Here is an 18,251-nt window from a genome sequence, read left to right as displayed (position 1 = left end):
GTTTTTATGGAAATGTGGATGGTGTCATACCTAGTGTCCCATTGGCCTCGCTGTAAAGTATAATGTCTATGGTACATTTATTTGTTTTTGACTAGCTGACCCAAAAGACTTTGTGCTGCCTCAATTATAAGTAAAAGGCCTAATCCATTGTATAAAATTTTACTTTTAACTGCAGATTGAGAGCTGCTAATATAGGCAGCTCCAGTCAGTTTAAAAAATCTGTGGGATAATTGATTGCGTAATACTGGCTCATAACGGTGTCGCTGATTTGAAGGAAACCAACTGTCCCGGAAAAAAACTCTGAATGGTTGCCATTGGGCATTCATCCCAAGCAATCAATTCGCACAAATGTAAGATCTTGGGCATTGCGCTATTTTTGTAGTAATGCGATCACTGTTCACAGCTTCTATCAAAGTTGAAATTATTTGTTGTTGTCAATATGATAACAATGTATGAATTTGATGCGGCTATGAAGATATGCATATGTAATTTATGGAGTTAGTAATACATATTTTAAAGAAAATTATATATTCCTCAAAATTAGATTTTGATGTTCAGCCCAGTCGCGATCTAAATTATCGCCGCTAATAACATAGCGGCCTTCCAACTTTTCGATACCATATTTGTGGTACGCTGTGTGGTTTACATCACAATATTCTTTATTTTTTTCCACCACCATTTTTTCGAGGTTGGTTGACAGAAAAAAAGTAATTAATTCTCTTTAATGTAATTTTACCCTTGTTTTCATTTGCGCCTTCGTGTGATTTGTGTCATGGTGATCAGTCTAGGCTCTTACATTGAGCTTTCCGGGACTCAAATTTTATATCTAACTCTTTCCTTTTATATCTTAGGGCAGCTATCGTTCAGCATCGTTTTACTGTCATTCAAAATTAATTCCCCTTCATTATTGTCAAACTAACTTTTTCATTAATTTTACTTGTAGATTGTTTTTACATTTATCAAGGTCATAAATACATTGAGCTTTTTATGAGCCCTTGTCTCTCACTCTCGCAAATAATAAAAAATAATTTCTTGTTATCCTTCCATTTATTACTTCGCCATTACCACATTTTGTTTTTCGCCTTCCTTTGGGAGATAAACTGCGTGCCTTCGTCAAATTCACTTAATCACACATACTCAGCTCAAATGGACCCTTACAACAGAATTGCGGATACCATTTAATGAAAATGTAGGAAATACGCCTGTTCACCTGCCACTCAGTGCGCCTGAATGGCTACACTTCGATGCGAGCAAGCTGTCGCGGAAGCTGCGTACATACACTTCTATACATATGTATATGTTATATTTATAGATGCTTATGCTTCCGTATGTGTGTCGGTATGTGGAGATATGAGCATGCACAATTATTAAAGCGCTGCCGGCAGAGAAAGCACTTCGTCTGTGTTTTGCTTGTGCGGCACTGCTTTTGTTGTTGCGTGCCGAGGGTGTTTGCATAGCACAGCAAAGTATAACCGTGCCGAAGCAGCAGCGCTTCTTTAAACTATTCAATTATGTTATTTATTTTCATTATGGCAATGAGTAGTAATATTATCCTTCAGCTTAATTAGTTTAATTTACACTTCTCAGCATGTCGGCAAGCACAAAGTTTTCCGCATCATTTTATATATTTTTCGACTCGCTATTAAAACTCAATTAACGCCCGAGCCTTGGGTGCATAATTCATGGGCAATAAAGTGCTCTGATATTGCATGAAATTTGCATTGCGCTTCCGACACAAAGCGTGCGCCTAAAACTCTTGCAGCTACCTAGCCGCTTTCACGCTGCATTAAACTTTAATGACACTCAATTCAATTCAAGTGCACACTCATACGCCCCGTAGCACGCGGGCCTATCTGCCCACTTTTGTGAGTGTCATGCTGAGTTGCCTAAAATCGCTTTGCTTATTGCTTTCACTCGCCGCATCGTGCTCATTTTGCGTTCTTCATTATGCATTCTTGAATTGTGCCTTTTCGTTTGGTCTCCTGCCCGCTCCCCCATCCTGTCGACGAGTGGGTTAATAGACAATTCATGTTGCAATGTGTAAGCGTTGCGTGCTGAAGGAGCAGCAATGGCAGTGGCAACAAGTAAAAAGGCAGCAGCATATTCGAGTTGAGTATCGTGCTGCCGTCGGCTGGTGACTGCTGCTGGTGGCACAGCAATTGGTGCTGACCCATTCAGTTCAGCTAAATAGAATAACAAAATGCAAAATATGCGGGCACAGGGTACATGGATCAGCACGGGGAAGCTGGAGTGGTGGGAGTTTGTGCAGCTGTCTGACTTTTGTGTACTCGTATAAGTCATTAATTTAGCGAAACAAGAGTTCGACAGCGGACGGCTTGCGGCTAACTATTTGGCATAAGCTTTGCTTTGTCACTTTCGGAATGTAGCTTTGTTTTTATTGCTGCTGGTGCTCGTTGTATTGCTTTTTAATTAATTGTTTGCAAAATTGTTTTCATTGAAGGCATTCAGGGCACGTTGCCATCCGTCGCAGCGCATTTGCTGAATGGCATGGATATTGGAAACGAAAGTGTTGAGGGATTCTTCGAAAAATAATGAATGCCATTTCTTAATTTATGACATTGTGACAATTGGTTTATGCATTCAAATGGCTTTTGTCTGCAACAGTTCGGTTTCTATCGATTACGGCTTTAAGAAACTTAAAGCTAAAACAATGGTATAAACACGTTTGTAAGAAAAGATAAAAAAGATTTTATAAGCACCGTTGAGAAGTTGATCGGTTGTAAAGAACTTATGTTACGTAACTAAATTGCGTCACGCTCTCAACAAACAGAGTGCCACTATAATAAAGATTGAACCGATAAGTATTCTTATCGATATTGTTTGGTGTAACAGTCGGAAGTTTTAGAACAAAAGGTTGACATTTGTTTGAAACATGTCAATCAACAAATAAAACCTGAAACCCGAGCATTCATTGATAAAGTGGAAAATTTTTTGCTTATTCCTTTATAGTTTGCAGGCCATATCTGGTTCGTTATCTCGCAATTGGTTAAAGTTTTCCATCAGTTTTAAGTTATTTGTTTGAATTTGGTATAAAGCTCTCTCTTTCGTTTAGAGAGGCTCTGGATTTAGCCAACTCAGATTACGGACAAGTTCAGATGGCCTTCCAGTAAGCTTAAAGCCTTCTTGCCACTGTTGACTACTTTTGAATTAATCTATAGCGACGACAAGGCCAACGACTGGCTATCTGTATACATGGTTGCTTTCTGTATTCCCCTATAGTTATTCAATTGAGCTTCATACATAGATCTTTTCTATGTCTAGTACAGCGCTTAGCAGACGCTAGCTGAGTTAGTAAAAGGTTAGAGAAAGAGAGATGACAAGATCCCTGGAGTATATCTCAACACACTCCTTTTGAACCCGTCGGTATAGATTGTGATAGTATCTTCCTGTCTTATTTACACTCTTCTCCATTCGTGTCCAGAGAGTATCCTTACCGGAAAGTAACCTCGGGAGGATATAGTTGGTTAGTTTAAGCTTGTTATGAGTTGATTTAGGATAAAGCTACATCCCTAATAGTTTAGCTTCAAACATAACTCCTTAATTCTGATACTTTCCGACTCATTAAACTGTTTTATACGATGTCTTGATTATTAATTCATTTTAGGACTTAACCTTAACATACTTTTCTGGAAATAAGGCACACTTTCGATCTAATGGGTTTTATTGAAAATATAACAGATTATATACAAAAATTACATTGACGTCTTGACTCAACATAGGATATTGAGTTCTTTATAATCACAATTTTTGAGAATGCCTCTACTGGCAATATTGATTCTCGTTCTACAGGGTTTGTCCGAAAAGTAATAGAACTGAGTTGATTTAAATAAATTTATTGAACCAATCGTTACATTTCTTTGAAAACTTTCAGAATAGGCTTCTTCTGCGTTGGGGCAGCGCTGCCAGCATTGAAGGCGTCGCGGAAGGCATTCTCCGGAATAGCCCTGAGAACCGAGGAGCATGCTGCTTGGGTCTCCTCTGTCGTCTTAAAAAAAAAACAAGAGATAGGGATCATACTCAAATATCCATTACTCGTCACCTGTGATTACGTTGTTCAAAAATTGCGGATCATTTTCTCACATGTTCAAATTTTCTTGGCACAGTTCCACTCGCCGCAATTCCTGGTCGTCAGTGATCACTTTTGGGACCATTTTCGCGTACACCTTACGATTGTTCAAGTGCTCCGTCACAATGTCATGGGCAATTAAACGAATGCTTATTCGACGATCTAAGTTCAAAACTTTGCGCGCACGAGTCACATTGTCAGTGTTTGTCGTAGCCGCAGGTCTTCCAGCACGGTCTTCATTAGCGACTTACCGAGTTTCACACAGAATTTAATCGCATACCTCTGCTTCAGCTTGTACCACTCACAGAAACACATCGCGCGAAAATGTTTGTCTTGACTTTCCAGGTGCTCGGAGACAACTGACCAGCCGCTCGTTCGTCAACTAAGAACGCCCTCTACCGAATCCAGTCGACGCGCGGACACTCCGAAGTACGTTCGGGGCGAAAAAAAATCAGTCCTTTTTCTTTCCGGACAAAGCCTGTTTAAGCAATGCAAACACGAAAATTCGTGCAAAATAAGAAATATAATCTTAAACCAGATGCGACTTGATAGCAGAGTACGTATGTTTTAAATTTACGAAATTTTTAGTAAAACGATGAGCTTGCAAAGAAGTTTAAATTAAATTAAAGGCAATTTGTTAATTAAGGGATTGCTATAATAAAAAAATATAGTGATGCTGTTGTTATGATTTGAAGCAGGTACATGAAAAATTCAGTCTCAAAAGAAACACGTTGAAATTTGTATGTGCTTAAACTGTCCTAAACCAAAAATTTAGTCTTCGACTTTTCGTCTTCAGCTTATGTAAATAAATATTTTATTTGCCTTCTGTGCCATACTTCAAAGTAAGAAGACATGTTTTCTCCACCACCAACATTATTTATTTCAAAATTGAGGAAGTTAATTTATGAATAAATCTTAAAGTATTTTCAATTCTATTTTGTTTACAGAGCATCGAAGAGATGAAAAAGGCACTTTTTTCACTTTAAGGTTTTCCCTGAAAATTCATACATACACACATACATACAAAATTAACATTTATTTTTCTGACAAACAAGCTTTATTGGATATTTTATTGGGATACAATCACACGCTCATTGAACAGCCGTCAGCTGCTGATAGCGCAGCAGGTGTAAAAGCGGCTGATTGAAAACCATTGAATCGTGCATTTGATTTGTGTACTTTTTACGTATCAATATTAATGGCTGTTTGTTAATGTTTTGCCGACAATATTTGATGGTTATCGAATTCAAAAGCAGAAGCACATGTGGCACAAAGGGACCTTAAGGCTAATCCAATAATCTTGCTGACTTATGAAAAGTAATTGTATTGCATTGAGCCGTTTGCTAATGCTTGTACTTACACAATATAAAGAAGAATATAATGAAGAAGGGTTACTTAAAGGTTATCTGTCTAAATAATGGGGATTTTTGTTATACATAAGTGTTGTCATGTAATATTTATATAACGTATGGTAGATGCAGAAAATCGGACCGTTGTATGTTAATCTATCAATATAAAACGATTAAACTAAGTCACAAATTATGCTACGGAGTTTCAATTTGGTTCATAGTATCACAGTAGGAGGACGTAAGTAGTTTACAATTTGGGAAAGCAGGTGTGATCTCACTTTAATGGGTTTAATGTCCATCTGGATGACTTCCATGGACATCAACATGTTTTGCTGTGGTTTAGATAATGAGGAAATTAGTTAATACTCATGCCGTAGTATTTTTTAAATTACCGAAAGTGTAGCGAGTTTCGGCAGAATATTTCTGTCCCAAAATCACAGAACGCAGTTAAAAGCTCCTGCCTCATAATTAGGTTAAAAACTGGGGTTATAGTGCTACAATAATAATCATTTTTATTCTCATATTACGCCATCTAATACGTATTTTACTTCACACTGGCTTTTATACTTTGGTACTCCAAAAGTATACCATATGCAGTTTACAAGGACATCCGCATATTTTTGTGATTCGGTGTCAAAAATATGTTCAACTGGCTTAGAATTTCCCTGGCCACATGCCCAATGTTATGATTTATTTTCTTCCCATTGACTTTGAACAGTATACTCGTATATCGGTATTGTATGAGAGTGTAATTGTCTCACATATCGCCCAGTTACGAATGTTCAATTCGTTAGCAATATTTTGTATGACAAATTTTGGAGATAGACGTAAAATGTTCCACAATATACATATTCTAACTAATAAATAAATATATACTTTAGAATTTTGTAAGTTGAAAGTATTCGTTTTTTGTTTCCGATTGGCTTTTATGAGTTGTGTACTAGTATTCCGTCTGCATTTTGAGCCTATTAATGTTTGACTAAAGTTCAAGTATGAATAGCGGAAAGGTCTCTATTATTGATAATTTAGGCCTAGAAACAGCCTTAGCTTGAAAATTGTTGCTTCGCCGACGTTCTTCATAAATTCCTGAACTGCTGCTCACGTAGCGTTTCATAGCCTAATTTGTGGTTATTTTTAGCTGACAATTATACTCTGTATATTTAAAGGGTATAAATGCTATATGTATTTAATATTGAATTATTTTGAAAACTTTATGGTCTCTATCTATATTTTGTGTGGCATTGACATAGGAATAATCGCACACCTCTCACCTTTTCTCCTGTACTTCGGAAAATATTCATATACATATTATTTAGGGTGGGCCATATAAAATTTTAAATTTCGAAGATAGGACGTAAAAGATTGAGTGTAGCGTTTACTGTATTTCACGTAGCGCCGTCCTGCTGGAAGCAAATGTTGTCCAAGTCTTCCTCTTCAATTTGCTTGAAGAAAAATTCGGTTAACATTGCGCGATATCGCTTACCATTGATGGTTACGGTTCCTTCTTCATTTTCGAAGAAAAATGGGCCGATGATTCCACCAGACCAAAATACGCACCATACAGTGATTCGTGCTGGGTGCATTGGCTTCTCGACGATTACGTGCGGGTTTTCTGTGCCCCAAATGCGACAATTCTGCTTGTTAACGTAACGATCGAGGTGGAAATGAGCCTCGTCCGAATAGATAATTTTTCGGTAAAATTGACCATCGTCGGTTAAACGATCTTCTGCCCAATCTGCGAACTGTAGAATAGTGAATAGCGACCCATTTCGTAAATTTTAGACTTTTTACTGAATATCTGTCACTTTTCGAATGGTATTTGACGTTTCCAATGTCAAAATATAGATAATTCAAATTTAAAACGTTATATGACCCACCCTATATTTTCTACAATAAATCAAATTATTATAAATACCTCAAACATTTGAAATATGTATGTGCAAGTAAGAAAGGGCTAAGTCCGGGGGCAATCGAATTTCAAATTGAAAGAATCAAAGTGATGGAAATATTATAAGTCGGAATACAAGTATAACTCTTATCATACACTGACCATCATTTCCGGCATTAGGTTTGTTAGAAAAACGAAAATCATTATATGTAGTATTAAATGAAAATTATTATATGTTGAGTTAATTTTGTTCAAAGTTTGAAGACCTTTTATTAGGTATGTATAGTGGAGATAATATTGACCTGATTTCATCTATTTTATCTACTTACTAACGCAATATGCTATATATCATACTAATAAAATTTTTCCTGGGTTTCATTAAGGTACCTCACATATGTGTTGTATAGAGTCTGCCAGATGTTCGAAAATCATGATATTAGTTATAAGGGGCTAGGTTAAGTTTTCACCAAATTTAGGTTTGTAATAAGCATTACTTGAAACATGAAGATTAATATATTAAACATAGTAGTTAAATATCATGGTGAAAAAATTTCAAATCGACCTTCTAATATCAAAACCTACCAAATTAAAAAAAAACACACACATTATAAATCGTAGACGTGAAGGTGACATACTTTATTGCTTGTATTGTATAATACTGTAGTCAGTTCATGTAATGAATAGAAAAATTTCACAAAATATGTGGGCGATGTGAGCCAATTTTTGAGAATCTTTTACGAACTTCTTCTGCATTGACTTCAATGTCATGAAGCGTGTGCAGCAACGCCAAGCCGATCAATCTATTTTGAAGCATGTTCGTTCTTAGCCACGTTTTCATGCAGTGAAGTGTTGAAAAAGAGCTTTCAGCACTCGCTTTCGCACAGGAAGTGTGCAGAATATGCGAAGAAACTATGTACATCTACATCGCAATCCTTCAACGCTTCCAATGCTGTAGTCGGTAAGTTGTTGTCTTTTGACTTTTGCCTTTGCCCCCAATCGTGATCAAGTTCAACTTTGGGCTTCAAGCGTCGTTGCGACGTTGTCATTAATTAAAAGGCCTTAAGCATTCAATAGGATTTTCCATTTGTTTAGTTTTCAAAGAATATAATTTTTGCTTGAAGCAGCAAACTTAGTTGAAATTCATCCAATACTTCTCTAGAAAGGCGCGTCTTCAACTCTTCGCCGATTGTATCCAACAGATAATTATACTCTGAGGCCTTGTTCTTCGCAAGTTCTCACACAGAAATTTTCCCGCTTTGTTTGTCAGCCTCAGATTCTTAGTTTTTCTTCGTTTCAGTTCTGTCGCCATTTTATGCCTGTCTGCATAAAGTGATTGAAAACCGCAGAAAGAAGTACTTCGCGAAAGTGCTTCAGATATCGCGGGTATTGACTCGAGAAGAGTTATTTTTTTAAATATTATAATTTTTCACATTCAGTTGTGGATCTGATTGGATTTATTAACAATTTAGTATGCATATGTTGCTATAATTTTTAACTTCAATTATTTATTATATTCAAAAATGGAAGCAGTCTTTAATTTAGTTTCTGAAATAAAATGCCACATTTCTGGATTATATTTCTGTTTTTTTATTTTTTTTTAGGACAGTAAAATTATTAATAAGCCATTTAGCTCTTGGGGGAAAATTTCCGTCATACCCCCCATATGAATCCCCCATATTTTCTGCGAAGCTTATTATTTATTCAAAAAAGATTACATTCATTTGAATATAATGCTTTGAATGGTTTTTTTACGTCATTTTTTTAATGTTCTGCTTAGTCATTAGAAAATGCTCCTTCCTTGTTGGTTTTGAGTTTTGGAAATAGTAGATAGCTACATAGTGTTAGATTAGGCCAATACAGAGCATGGTTGATGAGCAAAGTTCGTTTTTCATCAAAAGCTGTTTCACATTTTTGATCTTCATGTAATTCATGTGGAACCGAACGCGCACAGACCTTTCTTTTACCCAAATCTTCGGTTAAAATTTTTCGAATAGTATCTTTATTCATATCTAATCTCGCAGCCAACATTCCTAGAGTAAAATTTGGGCTTTTTTCTTTAATTTAACAAAATTAATAGCTTCGGGATGGCTTGGCCTTATGTTGTCATTGGAATTCTTAAGACTTAGGCTACCAGAGGATACTTGGTCAAAGACCGGAAGTCGAGAGCTGCTTGAGCCATATGGAAAAGAATATTTTTTGACCACTCCCAAGTGAATGACGATCAGAGAACTTTATTCATTTGCGTGAACTTCTTCACATAGCTCCATCCTCCAGTTCCCTAGCGGGTACTGCGTCGAATACTTTCAGAGGACAACATGACCTAGCCAGCGTAGCCGCTGTCTTTTAATTCGCTGAACTATGTCAATGTCGTCGTATAACTCATACAGTTTACCGTTCCATCAAATGCGATTTTCTCCGTTACCATAGCGCAAAGAACCATAAATTTTACGCAGAACCTTTCTCTCGAAAACTCGTAACGTCGACTCAGTTCCCTATTCAGTCCGAAGTAACACCTGTTGGCAAGAATTATTCTGCTTTGGATTTCGAGGCTGGCATTGTTTTTGGTGTTAATACTTACAGGTTCCAAAGTCCTGACAGAGCTTTTGGTCAGTTTACTCAACCGTATTAGTTTCGATGGATATCAAATTTAGACATGTTGGCATAAAGGCAGCACCAAAGAACAGATGGTGTGTCGATTTTCTTTTCACTGGACTTTTCCAAGATTTGGCGCATAGTGAATATCTGTTCAGTTTTCGATTTTTTAGGGCTAAGGCCACACTGATAAGGTCCAATTAGTTTTTTGACGGTGGGCTTTAATCTTTCACATAGTACGCTCGACAAAACCTTCTATTATGTTGTCATTGGAATTCTTAAGACCATTTTAATATCATGTAAATCACGTATAAACGTGAGTGCGATTCATTTCATCTATTTCATCAATTAATATGTCCCAAAGGATTTTTTTTGCAAGTTCAATACTAAATAATAATTCAAATGCCGGTGTTTGAGACAAACCTTGTATAAATAATGTAAAAATATTATCATATATTTTCATTAAACTTTGAAATTTTGAATTTTGCACTTAGAAATAAGCAAATCACGTGTGCACAATAATATCACTCAACTTTCAACGGCTTCAAATCACAACGACCACACAGCAGCATTAAGCTACCATAATCTACGCTTAGTGGAAGCATTATTTTAGTGAAACCATTTTTTACTCACCTACAACTGCCCGCATAAGTATACAAATCTGCAATGCATTAAAGTGCTTCAATTTGTTAATCGATAAATATATTGTGCGCGCTTTTGATTGGTTGCTTTAAATTTACCACTAATACTATGTGATTATACGTAAGTACTATTTGATTCAGGAATTAAGTGATTGCAAACGGTAATTTATGTTACTAGTAAGCCACACAAACTTTTACTAAAACTACTGAAAGCAATTTTTATATTATTATTTATATTGTATTATACCGTTTTATTAACAATAGTAAATATTTGACGCCTAGTATTCTGCGCCATTAACCATAACTCCTCTGCTAGGCTACACTAGACGGACTAAATTTATATTGGTAAGTTTTACTGCAAAAAATTTATATTTATTCATGAGTGCACACAACTCTCATCATTTAACGATTCCCGCTGGAGAGCATAAAATTCACATTTCAAATTTTCCAGGTTCACATAAAAATTCAATGGCATGTTAGACGCGGGCGTGAGCAGCACGAAATTCACGAGGCAAGGCTGTAAACATCCAACGCTTACATTGTTACATGTGAATGAATATAAATTATGCATAACGGCAACACGTCACGCGCACCAACACACTGACGGTAATAAACAAGCTGCCTTAGCATAAGCATAGGCGCTAAAGCACAGTTAAGAAAACAAAGCGCACAGTCACAACATTACGCGCAGCCTCTGACCCTACGCTCGTTGCGTTGATGCTTCAGCACTGACACTGACCTCAGACCGCCACATGTAATCATTACATTGGTGGTGTTATTGTATTATTTGCTCGACCACATTATCATAAACAATATATTTTCGGAAATTTTCTAAAAATTTTGCACGTCGAACACATTTCAAAGCAAAACGTTGCACACACCTTTGGTAAACAACGGCACAAGCATATTTACTGCACATTTATATATATTTATTTAAGGGATACACATATTTATTTTATATATACTCATACGTATGCTATATATATATACTTATATGTATATGTAAACACTCTGTTGTATTTTAATAAGCGCGCTTAGTATTTAATTAAGCTGAATGCTTTGGCTTTGTCACTGTCACTGTCGCTGGCGATTTTGCTGGCCAGCAGAGAACCGACTTGATTTCTGGCCAACTCCAAACTGAGTCGAGTGCATTGCGATCCCTGCGTTTTATACGAGTATGTTGTTAGTTTTCACGCGCCGCCATTGATGCCGTTGTAACTCTGCCGCTACTGCTGTGGATATTGGCGTTTGTTGTTGCTGCCGCATGCACGTTGTTGCTTCCTTGCGTAAGTACAATGTTTATTTAGTTTCGGATTTTATTTTTATTTGTTGTTTCGCCAAACCATGCGCCTGCCAGAGCTTTCTACAACAAGTCTTTGTTTTCAACTCATGTTAACGACGATAGTGAGCTTGTCGGAGCTTTTTGAGAGTTGCCAACACCGCATAGAATCGCAATTAGACCAGAAAACAATTTAAATGTTTTAGTACATTGAAAGTGAGTAATTTGATATATGTTGCTGCTAATAATTAATTTCGCCCAAGAATAAAAATTTTCCTCTATTAAATGGTCAAATTGAAAATAATTGTTGGATTTCAACATATATCTAGGGCCAATTATAAACAAAATAAACCAAGGACATGTGAAAGAACCCTCAAGAATTTTTGTTTAACCCAAAAACAAGCCGAATTAGCATTTAAAAAAATGTTCTTCTTTAATAACGTAGACATTGCTTACGCGGTTATAGCCGAATTCTTTCTTCTTTTAACATTTGGACGCCAATTCGTTATACCTAGTGCAGCCAGGTTCTTCGCCACCTGATCTCTCCAGCAGAGTGGAGGTCTTCAGTCCTCTGCTTTCCCCGGCGGGTACTGCGTCGAATACTTTCAGTGCTGGGGTGTTTACGCCCATACGGACGACATGACCTAGCCAGCGTAGCCGCTGTCTTTTAATTCGCTGAACTATGTCAATGTCGTCGTATAACTCATACAGTTTACCGTTCCATCAAATGCGATTTTCTCCGTTACCATAGCGCAAAGAACCATAAATTTTACGCAGAACCTTTCTCTCGAAAACTCGTAACGTCGACTCATCAGATGTGGTCATCGTCAATGCCTCTGCACCATTTAGAAGGACGCGAATAATTAGTGACTTATCGAGAGAGGACTTTACTTCTCAGTTGCCTATTCAGTCCGAAGTAACACCTGTTGGCAAGAATTATTCTGCTTTGGATTTCGAGGCTGGCATTGTTTTTGGTGTTAATACATACAGGTTCCAAAGTCCTGACAGAGCTTTTGGTCAGTTTACTCAACCGTATTAGTTTCGCAGGAATACCAAATTTAGACATAGTGGCATAAAGGCAGCACCAAAGAACAGATGGTGTGTGTCGATTTTCTTTTCACTGGACTTTTCCAAGATTTGGCGCATAGTGAATATCTGTACAGTTTTCGATTTTTCAGGGCTAAGGCCACACTGATAAGGTCCAATCAGTTTTTTGACTTTTTGGCTTTAATCTTTCACACAGAACGCTCGACTAAATTTTATATGCGATATTGAGAGTCTTCTTTTTTTTGGATTGGACAGAACACATTCAATTTCCAATCGTTAGGTGTGCTTTCGTCCGCCCATATTCTACAAAGAAGCTGATGCATGCTCCTTGTCAGTTCTTCGCTCTACGTATTTGAAAAGCTCGGCGTCAACTCATCGATCTCCGCCGCTTTGTTATTCTTCTGACGGGCAATTGTTATTCGTAATTCTTCATGATCGGACAATGGAACGTCTGCTCCATCGTCATCGGGGTCATTGGGCTTCATCATCTCCTGGTGTTATGCTTTTACTGCCATTTAGCAAGCTGGAGAAGCGTATCCTCTAAAATTCTCTGGGCATCAGTCACTGGATCATCTCTGGCGATTCTTCCAAAGTTTGTTTCGGTCTTAAAACCTTCTGATAGCTCTGCTTGTCAAGCTCTTCGTACTCACGCATTTCAGTCTGTCTTTTTTTGTCTGTTTACGCTGTAATTAAAATTACCTCAATTGTTGCATCATTTAATAGTTTTTAAGGGAATGTGTCCTTTGGTGAGGAAGAGTTCGAGGTTTGAGGAATATAATAGGCGATTTAGAAGACACTGTCATATTTTTTTTATTTTCATTTAAATAAATGAAAGTGTAATTTTCTTTTCATAAAAATAAAACGTCAGTTTAAAACAGACATATTTGAATCAGCCCAACTACAAATCGAGAGCTTTGAGCTTTTTAGCATAACGCACACTACGAAATGGTGTACGCGAAAATCATGTTATGTAGTATAGTAAAAACGGAAGCATTTCCGAGAGCATAGCGCTTAACGCTTCTCGCTCACTCACACACGTTTAGTGGATAGAACGATTTTTGGCGCGAATCCGTGTGACGTGCCATGACCGGTATGCAGCAGGATAAACTCGTAAAAGTTTTACATAACACAATCACGCTTATGTGCATGTACATATAACACATACTCATTATCACCACACGCGCGACTTTGCGTATGGAATGCGAGTATATATGTATATATGCACGTAGAAACGTTGTTTGCTCGCGTGAATGTTGCTTTCAATGTGACATTTCTTTACAAGACGCTTCTGCCATTGTTGTCGTTGTTGTTGTGAGTTTGTTTGGTGATTGGAGAGTGCTTTACACTTGTTCGCAAACTTTTGCCCATACACTTATTCACATGTGTATATACATATGTGTGTTTATTCTTCGTTTATCACATACATATCCAGTCATATATGTAAGTGCGTATGAGTACATACATACATATGTATCACTCTGAGCTCGTGCTCGTGAAGGTGTTTCAGACACGTGAAAAAGCAAACACTTCAAATGCCTGATTTCACGAGAAAGAAGCTTAGCCTCAATGCCTGTTCACGTAATTCACTGAGCGACAATTATCAGAGTCAAGGTGTTGGGGGTTACATGAATATTTAAAAGGTAGACATTAAGTATGTGGAAAGTCCGTAGACTTGAATAATTTCATACAACTTAGTATTCTAAGCCTAGACCAGGTTGGAATGCAATATTTGTAGTTATACATTTAACAATAGACAAGATTAATTGGCATTTTCAGAAAATTTTTGAGGCTATAGAAAGAAATTAATTAACGTTCGAGTCAGAAATAGAATTTATGTACATACATTTTTTTAACTTTTTACTACCCTTGCATATCTTCCCATTACAATACTACGACATAAGATAATCTTCTTTCTTAAAACCTGGTGAATCTGCAATTCGTAATAAATTTAATAGAAAGTATGATGTTTTCTAGATGTGAACATGGGTGATATCCTACGATAGGTGTAATATATGTGCGTACTCTTGTGCTTATCAATCGTAGGTCATGTTACACGGTCACATAGCCTCTTAATTTAAATGTCCGTGGTTTTAATACATTTTGCCGAGCTAAAGTGTGAAGACGAAACATCGCCTAAATAGGGTTGTGCGCTGGGTTTGGGACCCGCCACGTAAAAAACACCCACAATGGAAAACAACAACCAGCCTCCGATGAGAAACCCCTTTTTGATGAGAATCACATATCAATAATTAGTAAAACCAAAGAATTTCGTATAGAAAGGAAAAGTTAATTTAACTTTAAAAGAGGAATCATTATATTAGGAAAAAAAACGGTTATACCAAGGTCTTAACCGATTTCATACATATTATTAGGTACATGAGTGAAAAGAACAACGTTTCGAAGGAGAAACTAGTGAGGAAGAGCTAAGACCGGGTATAACCGAAGATATACTTAACCAAATATTTTATAAGACTTGCAAGCATTAAATCCAGGTGAGTTCCTTCAGGTGCATAAGGCTTGTTACTTATATGGGGTCGAGGGAGAGTTTTCACCCGATTTTATGCAATCTAAGAACAGAAATGCACCGTTATTTAAAAAACAATTTTATTATGATTATAAAATCACACGAACGCTCGAAAAATTGGGATACTGTGGTCTACATACTCGTATTCGGTATTTAGGAGCTTGAACAGTTTTAGTTCAATTTGGGCAATTTGTGTTCATAAGGTGTCCTACTTCAGCACTATTTGTGCAAAGTCTTTTCTCGTTATATCAATTTATTCTTGATTTGTGTGAAAGTTTCAAATTTAATTTACACATACAACCGTTAGATCTCTTCCTTACTTGTTGGTAATTTAATTGCAAATTTTTGTAAAAATTTAATTTTTATGAAAAGTTGAATAATTCAGTCATTTGTTTGTTGTTTATTGAAACACTTCACGTGAAACTCAGTATTAAATCTACTCTTGGAATCAAATCAGAACTCATTTAGTTTTCTTATAAAATTGCGTGTGAAAATACGCCAAAGTCAAAAAGACTTTGAAAAAGGTAACAAAATTTAAATTTGTATTGCAAAATCAATAAATCTCATAGGATTGTTAACACATTATTATCATTTGAAATTTCTGACTTTCTTCTTGAATTAATAATATCGGTTTATAATTAGCTAAAATAGATTTTTTTAAGTTTAAGTCGTGATTTTGAGTGTGTTTGGCTAATTCCAAAATTAGATTGTCATTCTACTCGCAAGACCTACAAAAAATAATATCACTTCCCAGGTATTTTGGGGTGTTACACTATGTTATATAATTATGTTAAATAAGCAATTGGTTCAATGATTTAAATTAAAAAACAATCTTAAACTGAGGTGGTTTTTTCACGATGAGATAACAACATACTAACACGGTCACCTTTACTTCTTGGAATTTCCGTTAATCTGGCTAGTTCTCAATTAAATAAATTTGATTTTATTAAATGAACTTAAATAAACTAAATGAATATGTTATACTGCAATGGATTTCATCTTAGATTGCTGGTGGTTGCGGCATTCCGCAACCAGAGTTGGTTGGTGGGCTAATCCCGTTCAAGCCATGACAGGTATGTTTTCATTAAGTCGGTGTGATAGGTGTTGAATAGTTTTTCTCTACGCTGTTCGGATGTGGACGAATAGTCTCAAAAGGCCACACGTCAATTCTCGTCTTGGCCTAGTGAGGGACGGGGAAAGATAGCAACTCTGTATCTAGACACGTTTAGCATGAATTCGAAAAAGTAAACGAAGGAGGAGAAGAGTGAAAGGAAGCTGGAAGTACAAGATCCAGAGTGATAGAACCGTTACTTTCCATAATTATTACAGAGGTAATGGAAGTGTTCAACGAGTGGTTTACGTCAAGAAGAGTGATGCTCTACGAACAACATCAACTATGGCGCTCAACGACTTGTAGCACAGAATCAGAGAAGCTGGGTGCATAGATAATAACTAGATGTCGGGCACTCTGGAGTCCACGAACAGTTTGATTGCATTACAAAATGGTTAAATTAACAATCTTTTTTCTCATATATATCTTCGAGGAAGGCACGGGAGGAGAGGAGAGGAGGGTACCACTGGTTTCATACGGCTCTCTAATTGTCATATCGTAAGGTCAACCAACAGTTATAGTCGCTCTAACTGGACGGACACTACCTGATCAGGATTCATGCGCTGTGATTGAAACTTCACCGGCCGCCACTAGTATTGTACAATATTACTTTTTATCCTCTTTGTAAATTTATATACTATGTGAAATTACAATATAAAAGACAAGAAAAAACGTAAGCTTCGCTTGCACCGAAGCTTTTATACCCTTTACAAATACACAATATCCCTAACATGAATTTGATTTTTATCACTCAGTTTGTATGATCACTTATGGTATCTCTTGTAAAATCAAACAAAAAAAAACGTTAACTTCGGTTGCACCGAATCCTTCACAGGTGCATTTCTTTTAGTAACTATGTGTCCAGTTTGTATGGCAGCTATATGCTCTAATTAACCGATCTGAACAATTTCTTCCGATATTACATTGTTGCCTTAGAAAATAATCTTTACAAAATTTCGTGAAAATACATTGCCAAATGCAAAAGCTTTCCATACAAGAACTTGATTCCGATCGTTCAGTTTGTATGGCAGCTATATGTTATAGTGGCCCGATATCAACAGTTCCGTCAAATGAGCAGCTTCATCATTTATGTATAATATATTTTTTTATAGGGTCTCCGACGCTTCCTTAGGGGTGTTACAAACTTCGTGACAAACTTAAAATACCCTGTTAAGGGTATAAAAATCTTTATAACCACTTTATTTCGATCGTTTAGTCTATATGACATCTACTTGTACATATGTATATGCTATAGTGATCTGGTAACGGCGATTCTATGGGCTGCTTCTTGGGGAGAAAATGGCGTGATCAAAAGTTCAGATTGCTTTCTTAAAATCTGATTATTTATATACATATATATTTTATGTGTCTTCGATGTTTCCTTCCAGCAGTTTCAAACTTCATAGTAAACTTAAAATACTCAGGGTATAAAAAATATATGTTTCTAACTCATAACATCGGTATTTAGCCAGCAATTTGGGATGTCCATTTCGATAGTTTTTGTCACCGCTGAATTATTGGACATTTATGGCAGCTTATCATAGCACACACACACATTTGTATAGAACAAGCTTATCTAAAAAATGTAAAAGGTTACGAGCTGTTTGAAAATTATTCACCCTTTTTCGCCTAATTCTGATAACGACGAAACCTCTGCACCGCATGGAGCTAAAAACAAGTCTACAGGTGAATTATAAATACATACGCGACAACTACGTAGATCCACCTATGCA

General features: G+C 36.6%; 1 protein-coding gene across 2 annotated transcripts in view; it reads right to left on the bottom strand.

Annotated features, from left to right (window-relative positions):
• The window catches only part of LOC105231372 (otoferlin), a 130,856-nt gene extending 118,980 nt beyond the window's left edge, over positions 1-11,876 (bottom strand). The window contains exon 1 of one of the 2 annotated variants that reach the window (XM_049455968.1): positions 10,550-11,876. The gene's annotated coding sequence lies outside the window, so the exon portion shown is untranslated. The remainder of the gene's footprint in view (positions 1-10,549) is intronic. The other variant, XM_049455967.1, reaches the window with a different exon arrangement.
• Positions 11,877-18,251: the final 6,375 nt, after the last annotated feature.

Source organism: Bactrocera dorsalis, chromosome 4, assembly GCF_023373825.1.
Source record: "Bactrocera dorsalis isolate Fly_Bdor chromosome 4, ASM2337382v1, whole genome shotgun sequence".
In the NCBI taxonomy this organism is placed as follows: Eukaryota; Metazoa; Arthropoda; class Insecta; order Diptera; family Tephritidae; genus Bactrocera; species Bactrocera dorsalis.
Note: the sequence above shows the minus strand (reverse complement) of the source record. Positions and strands in the feature narration are given on the sequence as shown.